Source organism: Glycine soja, chromosome 8, assembly GCF_004193775.1.
Source record: "Glycine soja cultivar W05 chromosome 8, ASM419377v2, whole genome shotgun sequence".
Classification (NCBI taxonomy): domain Eukaryota; kingdom Viridiplantae; phylum Streptophyta; class Magnoliopsida; order Fabales; family Fabaceae; genus Glycine; species Glycine soja.
The window spans coordinates 37,722,322-37,745,192 of record NC_041009.1 but is presented as its reverse complement, the minus strand read 5'-3'; the positions used below and the strand labels follow the sequence as shown (position 1 = coordinate 37,745,192).

General features: G+C 36.0%; 2 long non-coding RNA genes and 1 other non-coding gene across 3 annotated transcripts; all 3 read left to right on the top strand.

Annotated features, from left to right (window-relative positions):
- The first annotated feature begins 395 nt into the window (after nucleotides 1-395).
- Nucleotides 396-502, top strand: LOC114424858. Its single transcript, XR_003669148.1, has one exon. It is a non-coding gene; the product is annotated as a small nucleolar RNA R71 (small nucleolar RNA).
- Nucleotides 503-11,882: 11,380 nt separating this feature from the next.
- LOC114421412 lies at nucleotides 11,883-12,563 on the top strand. Its single transcript, XR_003668533.1, has 4 exons — nucleotides 11,883-11,918; nucleotides 12,012-12,232; nucleotides 12,333-12,389; nucleotides 12,464-12,563. It is a non-coding gene; the product is annotated as an uncharacterized LOC114421412 (long non-coding RNA).
- Nucleotides 12,564-20,462: 7,899 nt separating this feature from the next.
- Nucleotides 20,463-22,042, top strand: LOC114423816. The gene is made up of 3 exons (XR_003668905.1): nucleotides 20,463-20,530; nucleotides 20,610-20,703; nucleotides 21,977-22,042. It is a non-coding gene; the product is annotated as an uncharacterized LOC114423816 (long non-coding RNA).
- Nucleotides 22,043-22,871: the final 829 nt, after the last annotated feature.

Here is a 22,871-nt window from a genome sequence, read left to right as displayed (position 1 = left end):
CAGGCTGCTCAATTGCTCCAGGTTGCTGCATGGAAGGGCAAAGGTCTGTATGGTGGTCAGCAGAGGAGCACAAACCACAAACCCTTGCGACAGGTACAGATTTCTGATTCAAGGCCAGCTGGGTTACCAAGTTAACCAATGCATCCAGTTTGCCTTCAAGCTTCTTAGTTTCAGATGATGCAGATGGGTTTGTAGCTACCTCATGCACTCCTCTAATGACTATGGCATCATTTCTGGCGCTAAACTGCTGAGAGTTGGAGGCCATCTTCTCAATTAAATTTCTGGCTTCAGCAGGAGTCATGTCTCCAAGGGCTCCACCACTGGCAGCATCTATCATACTTCTCTCCATATTACTGAGTCCTTCATAAAAATATTGGAGAAGAAGCTGTTCTGAAATCTGATGGTGAGGGCAACTGGCACATAGTTTCTTAAATCGCTCCCAGTACTCATACAGGCTCTCTCCACTGAGCTGTCTAATACCTGAGATATCTTTCCTGATGGCTGTGGTCCTGGAAGCAGGGAAAAATTTTTCTAAGAATACTCTCTTAAGGTCATCCCAGCTCGTGATGGACCTTGGAGCAAGGTAATACAACCAGTCCTTTGCCACTCCCTCTAATGAATGAGGAAAAGCCTTCAGAAATATGTGATCCTCTTGGACATCTGGGGGTTTCATGGTGGAGCAGACAATATGAAATTCCTTCAAATGTTTGTGCGGGTCTTCACCTGCAAGGCCATGAAACTTTGGAAGCAAATGAATTAGTCCAGTTTTAAGAACATATGGGACATCCTCATCAGGGTATTGGATGCACAAGCTTTCGTAGGTGAAATCAGGTGCAGCCATTTCCCTTAGAGTCCTCTCACGAGGTGGAGGTTGTGCCATGTTCTCAGAATGTGCAAAATCAGAATGCTCAGAATCAGAATGCTCAAAATTATAATGCTCAAGATCAGGATGTTCAAAATCACCAATAACAGAATGCACAGATTCACCAGTTATGGAATGCTCAGAATGATCAAAAGGTATAAAATGATGCCTAACTAATCTATGAAATGTCCTATCTATCTCAGGATCAAAGGGTTGTAAGTCAGATGGATTGCCTCTAGTCATACACTACATTCAGCATGCACACAACTAGTTGCCTTGTCATGTAAATAAAGGTGTAGGTTTGAACTACAGCTACCCTCAAATGATATCCAAATGACTTGAAATTTTGTGAGCAACCCTATAAAATGATGAGAAGATAGCACAAAAAATTTCAGACAAAAATTCAAAGTCTAACTATGAAAGCTAAAAATGGTAGGTTAAGAAAAATAAGTGAATAAAACTTGAAAAATAAAAAACTTTTGACAGAATCACTTTTTTTTGGACGATGGAGACCTCAGCCGGCCAATGGCGGGCTGCCACGATGTAGGAAATTTTTTTCTACCCCAAATGCATATGTAATATTTGCGATTCTGATAACCGGAGCAAAAGTTATGGCCGTTTGAAGTTTTGACAAACACAAAATTTGCTACTTTTTTGGAACTTTCAAATCTGACCAAACTAAAGGCTCTAGCTATTTTTCCCACACAATATGGATTAAAAGAAGTTACCACAAAAAAATTCAGCCAAAAATAACAACCCTAGCTACTAAAACAAAAAATCTCAAATAATTCAGCATGGGTGGTCGCTAAAATCCGTCTCTAATTGATTTCTACTACTACTCTGTTTTTCCGCAAGCTGATTTCTACTACTACTCTGTTTTCAAGCACAATCTTCACAGCAAAACAACCAAGATTGAAACAGGGGAAACGCTTAATGGAAAAACTGAAACATAACACACATTAAACAAAATACCAGGACACTAAACAACACTAACACACATACTAACACAATACTAACAATTAAACATAAAACACGAAAGGATTAAACACACAACACTAGCTAGCTATTATGAACCTTTGGACACTACTCCCCGGCAACGGCGCCAAATTTGATCGAGGCCGTACCCGAATCAAATAAACATGAAAATGCAGTAACTAGGAAGTGATCCTAGGTCGTTTCCCAACGAGCAGTGACAAACCAAATGTTCATAATATACTTGCAGTAACAGTAACGATTGGGGGGGGGGTTTGTTTGTTTTGTGATTAAAGAGCAGAACAGGTAAACTGAAATTCGAAACTACTAATATTAAAAACGGGTTGTTTCCTCTGATTCAGAAGCCATTCTCTTATCCTGGGTTAGAGAATTCGTCCCTAACAGTCAACCACTTAATCCAACCCTATTTCAATTTACTAAGCGAAAATCAACTTAGGGTTTTCAATACGTGATTAGGCACCACATACACCAGTTAGCCCTTCGTCCATTAAGCATGAACGCAAGTTAGGCTCAGAGGCAATTAATCGAACATGAAGTGTGCACTGATTAATATTCACGAATTTGGGATACTGGTGAAGGGAGAACTGCCAGGAAACCACATTACAAGCGAAACCTCAAAGAGAGTTGGGCTTCGTCCTCAAAAGGAAACAACACCAGAAAATCTAGCCTTCCATGGATTCAAACAGAAAACGCAATTGAAACATGAAGCAGAAACGTAAATGAACAGAAACGTAAACGAACAGAAATGTAAAATGGAACAGAAACGTAAATGAGAGTAGAAGAAGAAGCAAGAACGAAATTGTAATTAGAAGCAGAAAACGTAAAATTGCATTACGAACTCAGAAACGTCAAAACAGAAAAACGAAAACCCTAAAAACAAAGCTCTGAATAATGAATAGCATAACAAAATAGAATGCCCTGCACGAATCCCAAGGCAGCTATTTAAAAAGAGTCACTCAAAGTCACTGGGCCCTATTACAATACTCTGGCCCAAAACGAAATAAACACTGAACAACATAAAATAAAATTGCAAAATTTCCTAATTAGAAATTAACTAAGGTAAGCGCGGCTTTATTTGCCCTCTTCAAGTCCACAACCAAAATCCGGATTAAGCCCAATGTTTCATTAATTCCTGAAATTAGATTAAAAACAACAAGTTAGCTAATTGAGCCCAAATAATAAAACTGCCTAATTAATTGACAATTAAGACCAATCAATAATTAAAATGGTGCAAAAAGGGTTTAGAAAATAGAAGAAAATGATGGCACATCACTGCGCATAAAAGTTCTCTCAAGGTACACACTGGTCGGGTTACTGTATAACTCATAACTCACATGACAAGTAATATCTTTACAAATATCAATCACACACTCATTCACAACCATGTTTCATGTCTACAGTTTAACATTTCACACTCTAACTAATTACAAAATATACTCAACAATTAGATAACAATGTATCATAATAATAAGAATATACAATATTTAACTTCAAGGCTTATAAACAAGTAACTATAAAATACACGTAAAATATATATATAAGTATATTATATTCAAAATATATAACAAAATATATATATTAACGTAAACGTAAACGTGCATATCACATATAACATATAAAAAGTATTAAATATATATTAATATAAAGTAATCACAATAATATCAAATATATTATTAAGTAAATACAAATTATATATAACAATAAAATATATACTCATATTGATTTCTATGAACAACATGTATACCTATATTTTAAATATATTTCAACTAAGTTGCCAACATCAAGAAAATGCCTAATTACAATGTGAATACAATTTTAGTTAATTTCTTTAAATGATTTTAGCCAATTCAATTATCCAACAATCCCTACACCTATGAATTTCATGACAAAAAATTACCCACGTGAAATAAAATATACAGTTTGTAAAAAAAAAGTATCAATATATATGTACACGTATACACTGCGGTGTAAAAATAATTATCTGGACACAATATACATTAGCACAGGAACAAGATTGAAAGGCCAACATATCTGGTATAAACAAAATCACCACCACACAATTTTTATGTTAATTATAAAGAATTCTAATTCCTAAGGTACACACCTAACAGAGAAACACATCAATCCTACAACAAACTCGCAACAGAACACATCAATTCTACAACAAACTCGCAACAGAACACCAATTGGTTCATCAAACACACTCAATCCGCGATTAAACATGAAAACATAATTAAATTCATAAACACCCCAAAATAACCCAAAAATTGATCCTCTAGGGATCCCTACACATGTTCATTCTAATCCCCAAGCGTGAGTAACTCATCCCTTACCTCGAGGTAGTCGCTTAAATGTTCTCTGTTAGCAATGGTGGCGTCTCTGGTGCTCTCTAGAGCTCCTCCTCTGATTGCTCTGTTAGGGTTCTTGTGCGTCAGAAAAGAAGAAAGGAACAAAATGTGTTTTCCAAAAAGCTGCTCTAGGTTAACATTTGGCTTATATAGTGGGAATTTATGACCTAATAATTTTTATTTTATTTTTTCTTATTTATTTATGTATTAATTTATTATTTTCTTATTTACTTATTAAAGTTACGGCTGTTACAATTCCACCCCCCTAAAAAAAAAGTTTCGCCCCCGAAACTTACCGGTATCGAATAAGGTAGGATATGCATCACGCATCTGACCCTCTAGTTCCCAGGTGGCATCCTCGCCCGAAGCACTTCCCCATACTACTTTGACCAAGGGAATCTCTTTCCCCCTTAGCTGCTTAACCATATGATCGTCGATCCTCAGTGGTTGTGTTTCATATGTCAAGTTCTCTTTCACTTGGACATTGTCTAATTCGATCACGTGCGACGGATCATGGACATATTTTCTGAGCTGAGAGATATGGAAGACACTGTGGAGATTTGAGATAGATGGTGGCAAAGCCACCTGATACGCAACTGGGCCGACACGCTTTAGGATTTCAAAAGGACCAATGAATCTAGGTGTGAGCTTATGGGACTTCAACGCCCTACCAACCCCAGTCCACGGAGTGACTCTCAGAAATACATGATCACCTACAGCAAATTCAAGATCCTTTCTTCTCTTATCATAGTAGCTCTTCTGCCTACTTTGGGCTGCTCTCATCCTTTCTTGGATTAACTTGACCTTTTCTGTGGTCTGCTGAACTACCTCAGGTCCTAAGGCAATGCTCTCACTGGAATCTACCCAACATAGAGGTGTCCTACATCTTCTACCATACAATGCCTCGTAAGGCGCCATACCTATACTGGAGTGAAAACTATTGTTGTAGGTAAACTCTATCAAGGGTAAGAAACTATCTCAACTACCCCTCTGCTCTAACACACAGGCTCTCAAGAGGTCCTCTAAGGATTGGATGGTGCACTCGGTTTGACCGTCAGTCTGTGGGTGGTAAGCAGAACTCAACCTAAGCTTGGTCCCCAAGGCTTTATGAAGACTCTCCCAAAATCTAGAGGTAAATCTGGGATCTCTATCAGAAACTATGCTAGATGGAACACCGTGTAATCTAACTATCTCACTGACGTACAAGCTAGTCAACCTCTCTAAAGAATATCTGATGTTTATTGGGATGAAGTGAGCAGATTTGGTCAACCTGTCTACAATAACCCAAATGGAATCTAAACCTTTGGGGGTCCTAGGTAACCCCACTACGAAATCCATGGAGATGCTATCCCACTTCCACTCAGGTATCTCTAAAGGTTGCAACTTCCCTGAAGGCTTCTGGTGTTCTATCTTAGCTTTCTGACACACTAGGCATGCAAGGACAAACTCATTAACTTCTTTCTTCAGACCCGGCCACCAAAACATCTGCCTAAGGTCCTGGTACATCTTAGTCGCTCCCGGGTGGATACTCAGACTACTTCTATGGCCCTCTTCCAAAATCGTTCTTCTAAGCTTAGGTACACTAGGAACGCACACCCTATCCTGAAACCTCAAGACTCCATCAGTTCCCACTCTAAAACTACTCTCTCTCCCTGCGACTATGGACTCTAACTGGGCTGACAAGAATGGGTCAAACTTCTGACCCTCACGGATCTCGCTCAAAAGTTCGCTGGTGACTCTCAACATACCCAACTTAATGCTACTAGAGGTGATCTCACATGCCAAACTCATGTCTCTAAACTGCTCTAAGAGGTCCAACTCTCTAACCATCAAAGCAGACATTTGAAGGGATTTTCTACTTAAGGCGTCAGCTACTACATTGGCTTTACCTGGATGATAGCTAAGCTCAAAATCGTAATCCTTAAGGAACTCTAACCATCTCCTCTGCCTCATGTTAAGCTCTTTTTGATCAAACAAATATCTAAGGCTCTTATGGTCACTAAACACCTCAAATTTAGATCCATAAAGGTAATGCCTCCAAAGCTTAAGAGCAAAAACTACGGCCGCTAACTCAAGATCGTGTGTGGGATAATTCCTTTCATGTATCTTAAGTTGTCGAGAAGCATAGGCCACAACCTGTCCCCGTTGCATAAGCACTCCACCCAAACCCATCTTGGACACATCACAATACACCACAAAAGATTCACTCGGATTAGGTAACACTAAGACTGGTGCAGTGGTCAACCTTTCCTTAAGGGTACGGAAACTACTCTCACATTGGGCATCCCACACAAAAACTTGACCTTTACGAGTAAGCTTAGTCAAAGGTAAGGCTAGCTTAGAAAAACCCTCTATGAATCTACGGTAGTATCCTGCTAAGCCAAGAAAGCTCCTAATCTCAAACACTGACTTAGGACTCTCCCAACTCATCACTGCCTCTACTTTGGAAGGATCTACCGCTATCCCTCCCTTAGATATAACGTGCCCTAAGAAGCTCACCTCCTCTAGCCAAAAATCACACTTGGACAACTTAGCATACAGTCTATTGTCTTTAAGGGTTTGCAACACAACTCTCAAATGCTCCTCATGTTCCTCTCTCATCTTAGAGTACACTAAGATATCATCTATGAAGACCACTACAAAACTATCTAGGTAGGGGTGAAAGATCCTATTCATATAGTCCATGAACACACCAGGGGCGTTGGTCACACCAAAAGGCATAACCAAGTACTCATAATGACCGTAACGGGTCCTAAAGGCAGTCTTCGGAACATCTTCAGGTTTCACTCTAATCTGGTGGTAACCTGACCTAAGATCTATCTTACTGAACACACAAGCCCCTACTAATTGGTCCATCAAGTCATCTATCCTAGGCAAAGGGTACCTATTCTTAATGGTTACCTTATTCAACTGACGATAATCTACACATAGCCTCATGGTCCCATCCTTCTTAACTAACAACACCGGTGCTCCCCAGGGTGACACACTAGGCCTTACAAATTGTTTCTCTAAAAGTTCCTCTAACTGTTTCTTAAGCTCGCCCAACTCCACAGGGGACATCCTATAAGGTGCTATGGATATGGGTCCAGTACCGGGCACTAGGTCTATCGAGAACTCGACCTCTCTCTCAGGTGGTAATCCTGACACCTCCTCAAACACCTCTGGAAACTCTCTCACCAATGGTATATCACTCACAGGGGTTTTGGTCTCAACACTCATACTAGCTAAGATCATGTATACCTGTGCATCCTCCCTTAAAGATGCCTCAACTTGGTTAGCAGACAAAAACATATCACCTTCACTCACACCAAACTCAGGAAAGACAACAGATTTCTGAAAACAATTTAATAAGACATGATTGGAAGATAACCAGTCCATACCAAGAATAACATCAATCTGACTCAAAGGTAGAACAACTAAGTCAATAAGAAATTGTCTATCAGAAATTAAGACAGGACATTGCAAACACACATCAGAAGTTAAAATAGACCCACTAGTAGGTGTATTCACAATCAAGTCAAATTTCAAGGAAGACACAGGCAAGGCAAGTTTTTCAACACAGACACGAGAAATAAATGAATGGGTCGCACCTGAATCATACAATACAACCAAGGGAACTTGACTTATGAAACACATACCTTGGATGAGTTCATCAGACTGTGCGGCATCAGCACCACTAAGAGCAAACACTCTCCCTGTGGTCCTTGGTCGTCCACTCTGATTATTCAGACTTCCACTCCTCTTCTCCCTCCTCGGATATGGGCAACTGGTACTGAGGTGGCCCTTACCTTGGCAGTTAAAACAAGTCACCTCTCTATCTGTGCACTCACGTGCAATATGCCCAAGCCGACCACACTTCCCACACCTGAGTGGTGTAGTAACAATAGCAGGAGCACCACTACCACCACTACTTCTACCCGCAGACTAAGACACCCTGTTAATTGCCTGAGAACTCCCACCAACTGGTTGAAGTCCTCCACTAGTCCTCTGTCCTCCAGAATGGTTTCCATATTTCCCGGGAGGGGCAGAATATGGCTTAGCACGATTGTGAGTCACAGGCTTCTTATCTTTCCCATGACTAACATTGGCATTCCTGTAAAAAGCAGTCTTCTCCCGCTGATCTTCATCAAAGATTCTACACATGTTGGTCAACTGTGCAAAGTCATGAATACCGTGATAATTTACCATCATTTTTACTTCTGGTCGAAGGCCATTGACAAATTTCACGCATTTGGACCTCTCCCCAGCTTCCCCCTGATAATGAGGAAAATACCTTACAAGGTTCTCAAACCTCGCCGCATACTCTGCCACCGTCATACTTTCCTGTTTCAGCTCGAGAAACTCCATCTCCTTCCTATTCTTCACATCCTCTGGAAAATACTTCTCCAGAAAAGTTTGTCTTAAAGTCTCCCATTGGACAACAACACCACCTGCTCCCTCTAAACGTGGGCGAGTGTTCTCCCACCAGTACTCCGCCTCATCTGCTAGCATGTGAGTAGCAAACAACACCTTCTGATGGTCCTGACACTCCATCACCCGGAAGATCTTCTCAATCTCCCTCAGCCAAGCCTCAGCACCCTCAGGATCATAACCCCCTTTGAAAGTAGGTGGGTTGTTCCTCTGAAAGCGATCTAACCCATGGTACATAGTTGCTCCTCCACCGCCTCCCTGATTGGCCATAACTTGTGCCAAGTTGTTCAAGGCCTCGGTAAGAAGTCGTTCTCGCTCATTTCTCGCAGCCATTACTTCCTATGTCACGCAAGAAACAAAACTTTGAAGAAAAAAAAATAAAATAAAAATATACTACACAATAGAGTACACCTCTAATCAAACAAAACAAACACAACACATCAGAGTACACAAGGAAACACAGAAAGCTCATAACACACATGGCCGAAAGGTTCGACCTGCTCTGATACCACTAAATGTGACACCCTCTACCCTTACAATTATAACTAACTAATTAAATAAATCATACAAAATTTAATTAAAAGATTATAAACACATAATAATAAAAGAAGGAAAAAAAAACATGCAAAATTAATTAATAATTTTTCTTTTTAAACACATTTAATTTAATCAATTCAAAAGGATAAAGGTTCACATCCACTTAGTGAAAACATAATAGAATATTACTTTTTTTTAATAAAAGATAAGATTATCCCGGCTCAAAACAAGGCCGTCCACTCTAAATAAATAATAATAAAAAATCTAAAGTAGAAAAGTATAACACAATTATATCATTCAGTAAATCATAATCCCTATCACAGACTAAGTCTCTCCATCTCTAGCATGTGACTCATCATATGAAGGCTCACCTGAAACAAAGTGGCAATCAGCCCAAACACAAACACACACCGGGAGTGAGTTATCACATTCGTATATAATAAAACATTAGAGCATGTGAAACATATAATACTTAAAGCTGAATTTATATAAATAGCATTACTGCACAAAATCGCACACATTATTCACACCCATTCAAGTTTACACACTCCATAAAATAACATCAACCACAATTGTTAACTCAATGAAATTCAAACACAAGCGTTATGCAACAATTACACTAAGACTCAAGCCTATATGCAATGTGGTACCATGTCAGTGAAAAACAACACTGGGGCACTTAGGAGTACATGACAAAGCACACCACACAATGGGTATACTCGGTCACTCTCACTAAGTAACATCATAAGGTGACCAGTCAGGGTTACTCTGTTTTGCGAGAATGCCCCAACCACATGGGATCAACATGGGCTTAAAGGAGCACTCAAACCGAGTATCTTTACCCCCAAGGCCTAGACTCCGAAGAATCCGTTTGGGCCTCACCTTCCTGATTCAGGTCCAACCCCTAAAATATTATTTTTTTATTTGCACGCAGACACTGTTTATGAGTTATATAATACCCACGACCTTACTCTTATATTTCAAACATATTTAACAAATTGCGCTATAGTTTAACCCTTCAGGATCCTAACTAGGAATCCTACAATTTTCTTTAACACTGCGCATAAAAGTTCTCTCAAGGTACACACTGATCGGGTTACTGTATAACTCGTAACTCACATGACAAGTAATATCTTTACAAATATCAATCACACACTCATTCACAATCATGTTTCATGTCTACAGTTTAACATTTCACACTCTAACTAATTACAAAATATACTCAACAATTAGATAACAATGTATCATAATAATAAGAACATACAATATTTAACTTCAAGGCTTATAAACAAGTAACTATAAAATACACGTAAAATATATATATAAGTATATTATATTCAAAATATATAACAAAATATATATATTAACGTAAACGTAAACGTGCATATCACGTATAACATATAAAAAGTATTAAATATATATTAATATAAAGTAATCACAATAATATCAAATATATTATTAAGTAAATACAAATTATATATAACAATAAAATATATACTCATATTGATTTCTATGAACAACATGTATACCTATATTTTAAATATATTTCAACTAAGTTGCCAACATCAAGAAAATGCCTAATTACAATGTGAATACAATTTTAGTTAATTTCTTTAAATGATTTTAGCCAATTCAATTATCCAACAATCCCTACACCTATGAATTTCATGACAAGAAATTACCCACGTGAAATAAAATATATAGTTTGTAAAAAAAATAGTATCAATATATATGTACACGTATACACTGCGGTGTAAAAATAATTATCTGGACACAATATACATTAGCACAGGAACAAGATTGAAAGGCCAACATATCTGGTATAAACAAAATCACCACCACACAATTTTTATGTTAATTATAAAGAATTCTAATTCCTAAGGTACACACCTAACAGAGAAACACATCAATCCTACAACAAACTCGCAACAGAACACATCAATTCTACAACAAACTCGCAACAGAACACCAATTGGTTCATCAAACACACTCAATCCGCGATTAAACATGAAAACATAATTAAATTCATAAACACCCCAAAATAACCCAAAAATTGATCCTCTAGGGATCCCTACACATGTTCATTCTAATCCCCAAGCGTGAGTAACTCATCCCTTACCTCGAGGTAGTCGCTTAAATGTTCTCTGTTAGCAATGGTGGCGTCTCTGGTGCTCTCTAGAGCTCCTCCTCTTATTCCTCTGTTAGGGTTCTTGTGCGTCAGAAAAGAAGAAAGGATTAGAATGTGTTTTCCAAAAAGCTGCTCTAGGTTAACATTTGGCTTATATAGTGGGAATTTATGACCTAATAATTTTTATTTTATTTTTTCTTATTTATTTATGTATTAATTTATTATTTTCTTATTTACTTATTAAAGTTACGGCTATTACAATGCCTACCAAATACCCGATCTTGTTAATCTCGTTTTTTTTACACGTGTAGTGGTTATATATCATTCTACATTCAGATAGTTGTTTATGGTGTACCTTTTACACATACAAGCAGATAGCTTGGCCACATTGGGACTTTTTACATATCTTGGAGGAAGGACTAGAATATTTTTGTCAGCAATGGGCATTAAGGATCATGACGGAGTAATTAAGAACTTCCTCAGGTTGATCTCTTTGCTTGTTTGTTACATTTTAACCATTCCAATTTTCAACATACCGATCCTGAAGATTCAATGCTTTGATTTTAGTTACTTGGAATGTGGAATTCTTTTTGTTTATCCAGAATTTTCCTCCATTTGAGTGTATCAGTGTTTCATGGAGGTTAGTTTCTGTTAATTCAGCCAATGCTGATGTTAAATACCTTTTCTATGTCGGGCTTAAATGTAACTAATTGTAATCTATTCTGTCTTTCAGGTGGTAACTGATGAGATAGGATGGCTTGATTTTTATGGTTCATATGTTCAAATAAATTGCAAGGAGAAAAGGTCTAAACATAATGCTCGCCAGGCAGAGAAAGAGATAATTTCTTCTGTAGTGTTTACTGTGTGCTATGATGTTTTCTCTGGATTTGCACACTTCAATCGCTAAACTCAACAATCATTGGACACAGCTTCGCGCTCATACTTGCTTCGTTGGTAATATTTAATTTGTACATCAGTTTTACTAGTCAAAGTTTCTTTGTCTGCCTATAATTACTATTGACCTTGTATTTTTATTCTCTTTTTAACATCCTAGTCAGGGTTTGTTAAGTATTTGTCTGCAATATCACTGGGCTGCTTATGACAATTCAGGGTAGGTTGGTTCTGGTTTGATGGATTCTTATATGCACTAAATATTGTGGATCATTAAATAGTGCCTATTTGCAGTGAATCACTAAATACTGCGGATCATGCTGCATTTGACAACCATACATCATATATGGGAAGTATAAATGGACCCAAGTTACCTCTGGTGTTTGAAGTGCAGTAGATGCCACATGATTTAACTACTGAAGGATGTTCAAAGAACAATTTTCAAAACAGTTGTATATTCAATAAGGTATGTTACTTAGGCAACGCACATGATAGATACTAAGTTAAGGAAATTCATTATCTTGCTAAACTTGGGATGTAAATTGCTGCCTTCTGTGATACTCAAATTTATCTAGCCATTTTTTAATTCGATTGCAAGGTTTTGGTTCAATTTTTGTTCTCAGTGTTGGCCTTTTAGCTCATGTATTTTGGCAATGATGAAGGTTGGTTTTATTGATGTTTATTTTTATCAAGTATCCTTGGTAGTTGGCAATTTATCCTTGAAGGATAAGAGAAAATCTAAAGGGTTTTTATAATTCCTTTAGGAAAATCAGTAGGATTAGGAAACAAAGTGAATCTTGTTGTCATTGAGATTTATTGAATAGCTTCATAGCTGAGACTGAAGGCATTGTAAAAACAGAAATCAGCTACAATGATCAAAGTACTCGGTAGATATCCACAAGAGAGAGAAGTTCTTCAGTAGTGAATTTTTTATAATGAACTCCTTTTGTTTTAGGAATGGGGTTTGAAAGGAAATTGCTATGTGGTCATGATCTTTTCTTTTCCTTCTAAATATTAATAATGCAAGTTAGCAGAATAAACATAGTTTGAGTGTAAAAATTGAAAGTGATGAGCTCTATTGCAGTATTACTGCATGTGCTTTCTGCACGGCATGGATGCATGGTAGTAAGATTCCCTATTCTGCACGAAATATGTTGGCCCAAGATTTAATGCATAACAAACCAATGACCTACAGTTTTGAACTAGTGTTTTCTAGTGTCAACTTTGTGGAACATCAGTTATACATATTCCTTGCTCTTAGTAACCAATTCTTTCGCATTTCTTTTAATCATAGGCTCCAATTTCAGCAATCACGAATAAGAAAACATACGAGGAAGATACCTGTGTCAACAAGTCAAATCCTCAGCATGAAAGTTTTATCAAGAGATACAGCATCAAGTTGGCATCCACAAGTGCAGTAAGAGTTCTAATCACGTGTTTCTTGTAAACAAGTTGTTTTGTAGGTTCTTTATTTGTGGAAAATTTTACTAGGACCTCTGGATGGGTATTGCATTGCTCTTCATAGACATTATGGTTGCTTTAGAAATACTTGTAAGGCAAGTGCACGGCTGCAAGGCTTCCGGGAGTCAAAGAAAGAGACTAAACAGAACCATGACTGACATATTGTGCTAATTCCAGTGACAATCTTAATGCTAATTCCTGTGAGCACCTTTACACTTTCAAATCCATGTGATCTAGTTTACTTTCCGTTTCCTCTTATGTGGATGTAATATCAACTAATTGTTTATCAGCTTCATAAGAAGTTTGGTAGATTTCCCGTGGTAAATAGAAGCATCAGACTAAAGAAGGACAACAAAACTGTGTTTACAGATAGTGAACCCAAAGTTACAAAACTTGAGTGTGGATATTTTGTTAAAATGCAGTTTGTGGGCTTACTTTAATTACATTTCAATTGCTTTGGTTTGTTGAATGTTTTCCATGTTGACATATACACAAGGGGAATTCAAAATTTCAAATTCAGATCTTTAGCTGTTTAGACACTGAGAGAATCAAGAGGTGCCATTGTTGAATAAATAATTATTGTCTACTTCTAGTTGTCAAATGTATTAATAAACTTAAGAGTTGTAGAAATGTGGAGATATGTATCGGGTTAATCTTTGTTTTTATCAGTGTTTGATGAAAGAGTTTACACTTGGACTTCAAAGATGAATTTTCAATGTTATTTTTCACACACATTCATCCCATTTTTAAGGCCATACTAAACTACCCATTAATAAGATGATGTGTAATGCTTTTTTCTAACATATATTAAATTTTTTTAATTCCTCTAGCATTTTCTTAAATGGTGTCCACTTTATTTTAGAAACAAAATCAAGTAGTTTTACACTAGTATTTCAATGAAATGTTTGATTTTCATTGTGTTACCAGGTAACAGCTGTAGGCCATGCAGCTATTCTAGCAGCTATCAAGAAGTATATGACATTAAATCTTTTGGATATATACTTTTAGTCAAAATCAATATAGTTTCTCCCTCCATTCCTATAAATATATATTTTATGAACATGCCTGAATCATAGACAATAGAAATTGTCATTGCACTTAGCAAGTATGCAGTTGGATTTAGATGCATTTGACTACCTTCCACTTGAAAGACTTGGCCACCCAATTTTGTGTTTTCTTTCAAGAAAATGAGAAATTTACTACCTCTGCTGCAAAGTGCAAACTCTTTTTTTCCCCACCTTTTTTAAGGTTCTATCTCCTTTCTATACCACCATGCATAACTGTTTTTTACTCGGTTTTGGACCAAATGTCTTTATTTTGGACCCAAGTATGCAGTTTTGGACCAAATGTCTTTATTTTGAAATATTGGGACTAAAATTGCAGATTTTTTAAAACAAGGGGACCAAATGTCTCTTTTAAAATGGAAGGATCAAAATTGCGGATTGAGCAAAATAGGGGGACCAAAACTGCATTTAAGCCTTTGTTTTATTTTGGGTTAGGGATGTTAGTTCTGTTCAAGTTGATAGGATCATGGGACAAAATTAGTCTACTCCATTCGCAAAAGCTATCTGTGAACAGAACCATTTATATTTCCAAAAGAGAAACAATTGACTGAGATGAGAATATTTATTGCACCGTAAATTCCCATAAGTGATTCTTTGGAGTTTGTAGCTGATGATACTTACAAACACTGGCTTGGTCATTCATATTGTACTTATGTGTGCTCATAAGTTCTAATGGTAGGAAGTATTTGAAAATAAAGATAAATATTATTAGAATATTGGGATTATTATTGTGGTAGGATTCTTATATGTTCCATTGCAAAGTCATTATGGATGTAAGCACCTACGTTCAGGACAGGAACTGTAGCATCACCAGCACATTAAATAGTTAGCTATTTTTATTTCAATGCACTTAAACAAAATATTTGATCCTTCAAGGATGGTAAAATCATTTCCTATTTGATGGAAGGTCTCCAGGCTGACGAACCTAAAAATGGAGCCCTCAGTTTTCTTATTAAACTGAATTCTTCGTTTAAGAACTTTCAATTGCTATTTTTTTTTATAAAAAAATTCCATCCTTTGTGTACTCTGGAAATTTTGCTTTTTGTTTTGCATTCATTTCTTGTTTATGTAATTAGCCAATAATTTCATTTAGTACAATACAATTCAATGTTATTAAAGTATGAAAGCTAAGACTTATAATGCTGAAGCTTTCTTCTTCTCTGTTATTGTTCACAGTATGTGACACCCTCTACCCCGACATACATATAAATAAATAAAATATATTGGTAAACAAAAATCAAATGGGTAAAAGGTTCACATTCATTTCAATTACCAAATAAACTCATTAAAAATATATTCGGCTCAAAATAAGGCCGTCAAATTTACAAAAATATTTTGTTAAATCAGTGAAGCGAAATAAAATAGACTAACATCATAAAATTAACATAAAAACTTATATCTCAATGTCACATCTTATCAGAGCGTTGTGTCCCGACGTCCTTCAGCACAATATTCCTTAAAGCAGTTTACCTAGTCATCTGCTCCCCCGAACACAAAGTTCAAGATCATCACAGGATCCAAACACAAACAGCAAACTGGGAGTGAGTTATCACATTCCTAACTAATAGAGAAACAAGACAACTAGATATACATATCATATAAACCAAATAAAACTTACTTACATGTAATTCACGTAATTCCACCACTTTGTCATTCAAAGTTCACTTTTCATCCATCAATCACACTTTTCAATCATCAATCACATTACACAAGAATCACACGCTCTGATCAACACATAATAACACCTCAATTTCATAATAAACAATTAGCAAGCGCATGAGACAATTATGCTAAGACTCAAGCCTACATGCAATGTGGTACCATGTCAGTGAAAAACCACCTTGGGGCGCTTAGGAGTACATAACAAGACACACCACACAATGGGTTTGCCAGGTCACTCTCACTAAGTAAAATCATAGGGAGACCAGTCAGGGTCACGATGTTTTGCGAGAATGCTCCAACCATATGGGATCAGCATAGGCTTAAATGAGCACTCAAACCCGATGACCCCCAAGGCCTACACTCCGAAGAGTCCGTCAGGGCCTCTCCCTCCTGATTCAAGTCCAACCCCTAAAATCATTTTAGCACACGGACACTGCTAGTGAATTATACAATACCCACGACCTCACACTCGTGTCTTAAACACGTACAACATATTGCGCTACAATTTAACATTGGTTCCTAAATAGGAACCTACACTTTCTCTTTAACACTGGTTCCTAAATAGGAAACCTACACTTTCTCTTTAACACTGCGCATTTACACTTTTCTCAAGATAACACTGGTCGGGTTATTGTACAATTCACAGCTTACAACACAAATAATGTCACATCAAGAATTAATCACACATTTATTCACAACCAAAACTCATTCACAATTTCACATCTCATAATGTCACAATCCACCATCACATGTTTTCACGTATCTCACAATTCAACACCTGTTTTACTTTACACTTTTACTCAATCTCAATAACAATATTATAATCTCAAGGCAACATATTATTCCATAATTCATCACATATTTCATTTATAAGCACTGCTCATGAATTATACAATACCACGACCTCACACTCATGTTTCAAACATGTTTAACACAATTGCGCTACAATTTAACACTGGTTCCTAACTAGGAACCTACACTTTCTCTTTAACACTGCGCATAAACACTGGTCGGGTTATTGTATAATTCATAGCTCACGATATAATTAATGTAACATCAAGTGTTAAACATACTCACTTATTTACAATCGAATATCATGTCCACACTTTAACATCTCATAACATCACATCAACCATCTCATAACATTCCTAATGATATTCATAAGGTACAACATACACATGTTCATCAAATTTAACCATAATACTCTCAAACTCCAACACTTAATAATTTTTGGAATCATACTATAACACTCTACAATATTATTTACATAAATTATTAATATAAATAACAACCTCTCTCTATATATAAGCTAGCATACATCATATTGAATCACAAATTACAAAGTACGCTTTCAATGCACAAATTCTAAATAATTATATGAACACTTTGGTCAATTTCAATTATGATATTAACTTTTTAAATTATATATAAAAACCTAAACAGCAAGAAAAAGAGAAAATACAAAATCAATATCTCTCTCTAAATTTCTCCTTTATTTCATCAATTCATATTAATTAGAAAAAATACTCGATCTATAGGGTTCACGCTCAACACAATAGCATATCAATTCCACAACAATTGGTCTGTCAAACATATATAATTCACTGTAATAATTATAAGGATAAAATGAAAATGCAAAAACACCCCAAAACTCATTCCAATTGATATCTCTAAGGATCCCTACACATGTTCTCACTAATTCCCAATTATGAATAACTCATCCCTTACCTCTAAGCGGACTCACGTGTCTTCAGTCAGCGATAGCAGCATCTCTAGCGGTTCTCTGAGATTCCTCCAATTTTTTTCCTCTAGCTGCTTCGATAGAATTCCTAAACGTCAAAGAGACAGAGAAGGGATTGAAGCCTCCACTTGTACTGTCACCATGCGATTTATTTTTCTCCCTCCACAAATATTATCTCCCAAATCCCAACGGTGAAAGCGTGCGAAATTGAATTTCGAACAACATATCCAAATTTCATAAACATCCAACGGTTAACGAAACCGGGATCATAGTTTTACCGAGACAGCTCTGGGTTTCTGCGGGAAAGGAAAATGCTACAATGCGAGGGGTATTTCTCTTAGCTCAGACATAATATTCCCAACGGTGAGAATGCTCATATTTGGGTTGCGAAAGTGGTGCTCAAATTTCATGACGATCCAACGGTGAACGAGTCCGAGATCGTCGTTTTTCTGAGATAGGTTAGGTGGCCTGGGGAAAAAAGAGAGGGTTTTGGGAGAAGAGAGAAGAAACAACATTGTGAGGCAGAGGAGGCTAAGGAGTCCGTCTGAAAGACCTAGCATGTTATTTATAACTAGGGGCATTTACGACCTATTGTTTACTCTATTTATTTATTTATTATTTTATAAAAACAAACTTTATTTTATTCTCTATCAAACAAATAAATAAAATACCCTTTTTATTTTCTCTCAAATCATTATTTTAATTAATAATTATATCTCCTTATTTATTTATTTATAAAATCTCATCATTTTTTTAAAATCTATCTTTTTATAAATAACAATCCTTTTTAATCTAGTTTACGAAAATTGGGATGTTACACAGTACCTTCGGTGGAAATCCACTGGTCAGTGCAGTTGCAATTGCCTCACTAGAAGTGATAAAAAATGAGAGACTCATTGAGAGGTATCAAATGCATTGCCAAATCTTATATTGTCAATACATACTTATTATAATGTAGACTTGAATAGTTAAATCCAAGTCTTGACAAGTATATTTTATTCATTTCATCAAGCATCATCAGAATCTGAAATAAAAGCTTCAAAACTAAGGCCTGGGTTCTGGGAGTTAATAACTGTATTAAATATAATGTTATTCTTATATTGGGATAAATTTGTTTATTGATGATTGAGAATTTGTCTCCATGCTTCTTGTGCTTTTCAGAGAATTTTACAAATAAATCCCAGTAGCTTAGATCAAATCCTATTGTGTATTTTTTTTTTTGGTGGGGTCATGAAATCCTATCATGTCTAAAATATCGTTTTAGGATGTTTTGTGTTAAGGACTTCTATTCATCATATATGTTGAATATTTGCACTTCCAACAGTACCTATTTTTATTTCAGATCCTATTCCTCACCCTTCCCGAAAAAGTAACCACAACTCTTTAGACCTGGCTTGATATTTGTATTTTCAGTCTGTGTATTTTCTAATTTTGCCCCATTTACTAGTTTCAGACCATGTTTACAAAGCTTCACGAGAACTTGGTATTATAATTTTATTTTGAATCACATGAGTTACAACTGTGTCTGCGTGCAAAAAAGATTGAATGTTCCTTGAAGATACTAAATAATACAAGTTTTGGAGATCCTGAGGTACTTATTTGCTAACAAAATTTAAATGTAGGGAATTAATAATTCTTTCTAAGCCCTTTAACTTTCTACTCAGTCCCCCCTCCACCCTTCAGAACTTGAGTTACAAAGCTTATGTTCATCAATTTATGTTCTAAAATTTTTTATTTGGCTTTTTACTAGTATTGAGTGTTTTTCCAGTTGTGTTGACTTGAATCCATTCACAAAGTTTGTCTTGAACTCTTCTAATGAATTATCTTTTCTCTGAGTTTACTCTTTCAAATCCGACTTCATAATTACATAGCTTTTGGGTCTAGTGTTTTGATTACTTATTTTAGTGCTGTTAAAGTTGTTGTTTGATTATGTTTTATTAATGTTTTATATTTCTAGCTTGCTGTAGAAGTTGTAGTGTTTTCTAGCTTGTTGTAGAAGCTCTTAGAAGTTGTCCTGTAATCTGTCACCATTGGTCAATTCTCATATATATATATATATATATATATATATATACACACACACACACACACACACACACACATCTCTCAGCAAACTAGGATCCTTTTTGTGTGCATATTTTCATTCTCAAACATTTCAAGTAGTGTCATTTAGCCCAAGTTGGTCTAATTTTATTTTTTTGGTTGGTTTAGTGTTTGATCCATTAGACATTTCACCCTATGGGCATGGGTATTTCATCCAAGCTTCAAACTGCTGGGTGTTCTTGTCAAGCTTTTTAAATAAGTCTTGTCATCTTATTACTGTTTGTTTTATTATTCTAATGGTTGACTATAAATGGGTTGTTAGGAGGGAAAATCTGCACTATCACCCGAGACTCTGTTGAAATACATAGATGAACTTCCATTGTGTGCAAGGTATTACGGTTTACAAATTTGTTTGTTCTAATTTAGATTTGCTTGACAATGAGTTAACCCTTGGTTAAAATTAATCTAGGAATCAAACAGTTGATCATCAGACTCAAAAAAGCATGTCTGAGGGTTTGTCAGAATTGGTGACAGTGCAGAAGCTATGGAGCACTGCAGTTCTGGTAAGATTTAGCAAATTCTTTTTGATCCTGTGCACTCATCATCCACTCTTATGTCTTATTGGTTATTGCTTTTGAAACTTCTTCTGTTAATCTTCTAAATTACAACTTGATCAATTGATGACCGTATAAATCCAAACAATCCAAAAAGTAGCTTTTTGGTACATTATATAGTTACTACTGAAAATTTTCGTAACTGAGTAGGAAAAGAAGTTTTAATATGGACACTAAATTGAGAAAGTAATTCATGTTGTCAACTATACTCATACCCTTTGGATGAATCTTCATTAATGTTTGTGATCAAGAATTCAAAGAAAAGAGAACACAAAATTAGATATGAAATGCTTTCATTTTGTTATTCTAAATTTATATTACAATGGAAGCTTGTGCTACAAGCTGAGAAGATAACTTACTGTCACATCAACAGTTATTGACAGATCTAACAAACAGTTATCTGCAACAACAAACTTAACTAACAGACAACTGTCTAACTATATCGGAAGTCTAACAGACAACTATCTAACTGTATGGGAAATTGTCTATGTTAGGATATGCATCCTCACCTTTTTCCTATGGTTGTTGTGAATTTCACAAGTCAGAGTTCGAATTTTCTAGGGTGAATCAAAGATAGTAAATGGCCAGTTGGGGGTTCATCAGATTTATGTGAGGTAAGGGGAGCAATAGGACTGTAGTTTTAGGTTGAATTTTGGCTATTTGGGTGCTGTGAGTAGTACCTGTTGGATAGTGTTGGGGTTTAATGGGATAGAGCAAATGAAGGAAGCATTAACTAGGGTGTAGATGAGGTGAACCTTCAATCTGGCCAAACACTCTTAACAACTTTTAGTAAAGGTTATGAATGAGTACAGTCATCCCAAAATAAAAACTAAACCAAAATATGGAGATTATTTGATCTTTAAGGTTGTGCTTTCTGGATCCTAAAGCATGGTAACCATATATTTATAATGTGTATCATAGTTATTTAATGATATCTTATCATGGAAGGATTATGAGATGATCTTGAATTTCTATGTTTGATATTCTCCATGCCTGTTCCTTTTGATGAAGCTTTTTTCTTGATTATTCCTTTTTTTTATGGCAGATGGACATTCTAGTATTTTGCCTTGCAAGTAGCTATGATTTCATCTGCCAATAAAATTTTTTGGAAAATATTGTATTCATTGTGATTGCCTAAACTTTTTCTTTTGAAATTGTTTGGTAATTAGTTGTTGCCGTGGCTAAGTTGGAGTTCATGATCCTGATTTTTCTTTTTGTTCAGTGCCTATATGAAGCTGGAAAGTATTGCAGAGTGCGACTATTGGATTTGTTTTGTGAAGCTCTCAGTAAACATTTATACCTTTCAAGGGTTTCTGATTGTGATGTGGGGGATGAAAAAGATTGTGATTTGTCCTCAACAAATGATCCCAGACAACAATATTCCATCATGAAAAGCGGTGGTATTATTGGCAAAATAGTATGCAAAGTGAGGTAACTAGGAATTTGATGCTTATCTTCTTTCAGAAAAAAAATTTGTTGATGTAGAGCAATATTTGTTCCCAATTAAGAGCATATTTAAGCAGAAAAGGAGGAAGGATGGGTAGGGAAGCCATAAAATCTATTTTGTTATATAAAAGATGACATCTGAAGCATACAGATACCTTCTTATATGGTCAAGACCAGGTTATGAAGTATTCTATTGCCTGAATCTAATAGGAAAGAAATAGAAAACTATTGACTTCAAAAAAGAATAGGAGTAGGAGACCAAATATTCTAACAAAAAAATTTGATAACATCACAATAGCTGGTGTTGATAATCATTGAGATTAAATTGAAATATTCCTTCCTTCTTTATTTGTCTATTCATACATTTATATACTTTTGATGGGAAAATGGAAATTATGCAGGGATCTCCCTACAGGGATGCTATATCAGTTGATTGAGAGTTGGGAAAAACTTACTGCTGATGTTTTAGAGGTATGTTTAAACTTGAATATATGGTTGTGGGGAATGTTAATTTTTATGAATTAACTTTTTTCCTTGTTGAGACCATGTTTTGGAGTAATTGGATCCAATTATTGAATGTTGACATCTTAGATGATGATATTGCTTATGCTATCTTTTTAGTGGCTTCCAACAGAAGGTCAGCAAGCTAAGTGTACTCATTGACCTCAACC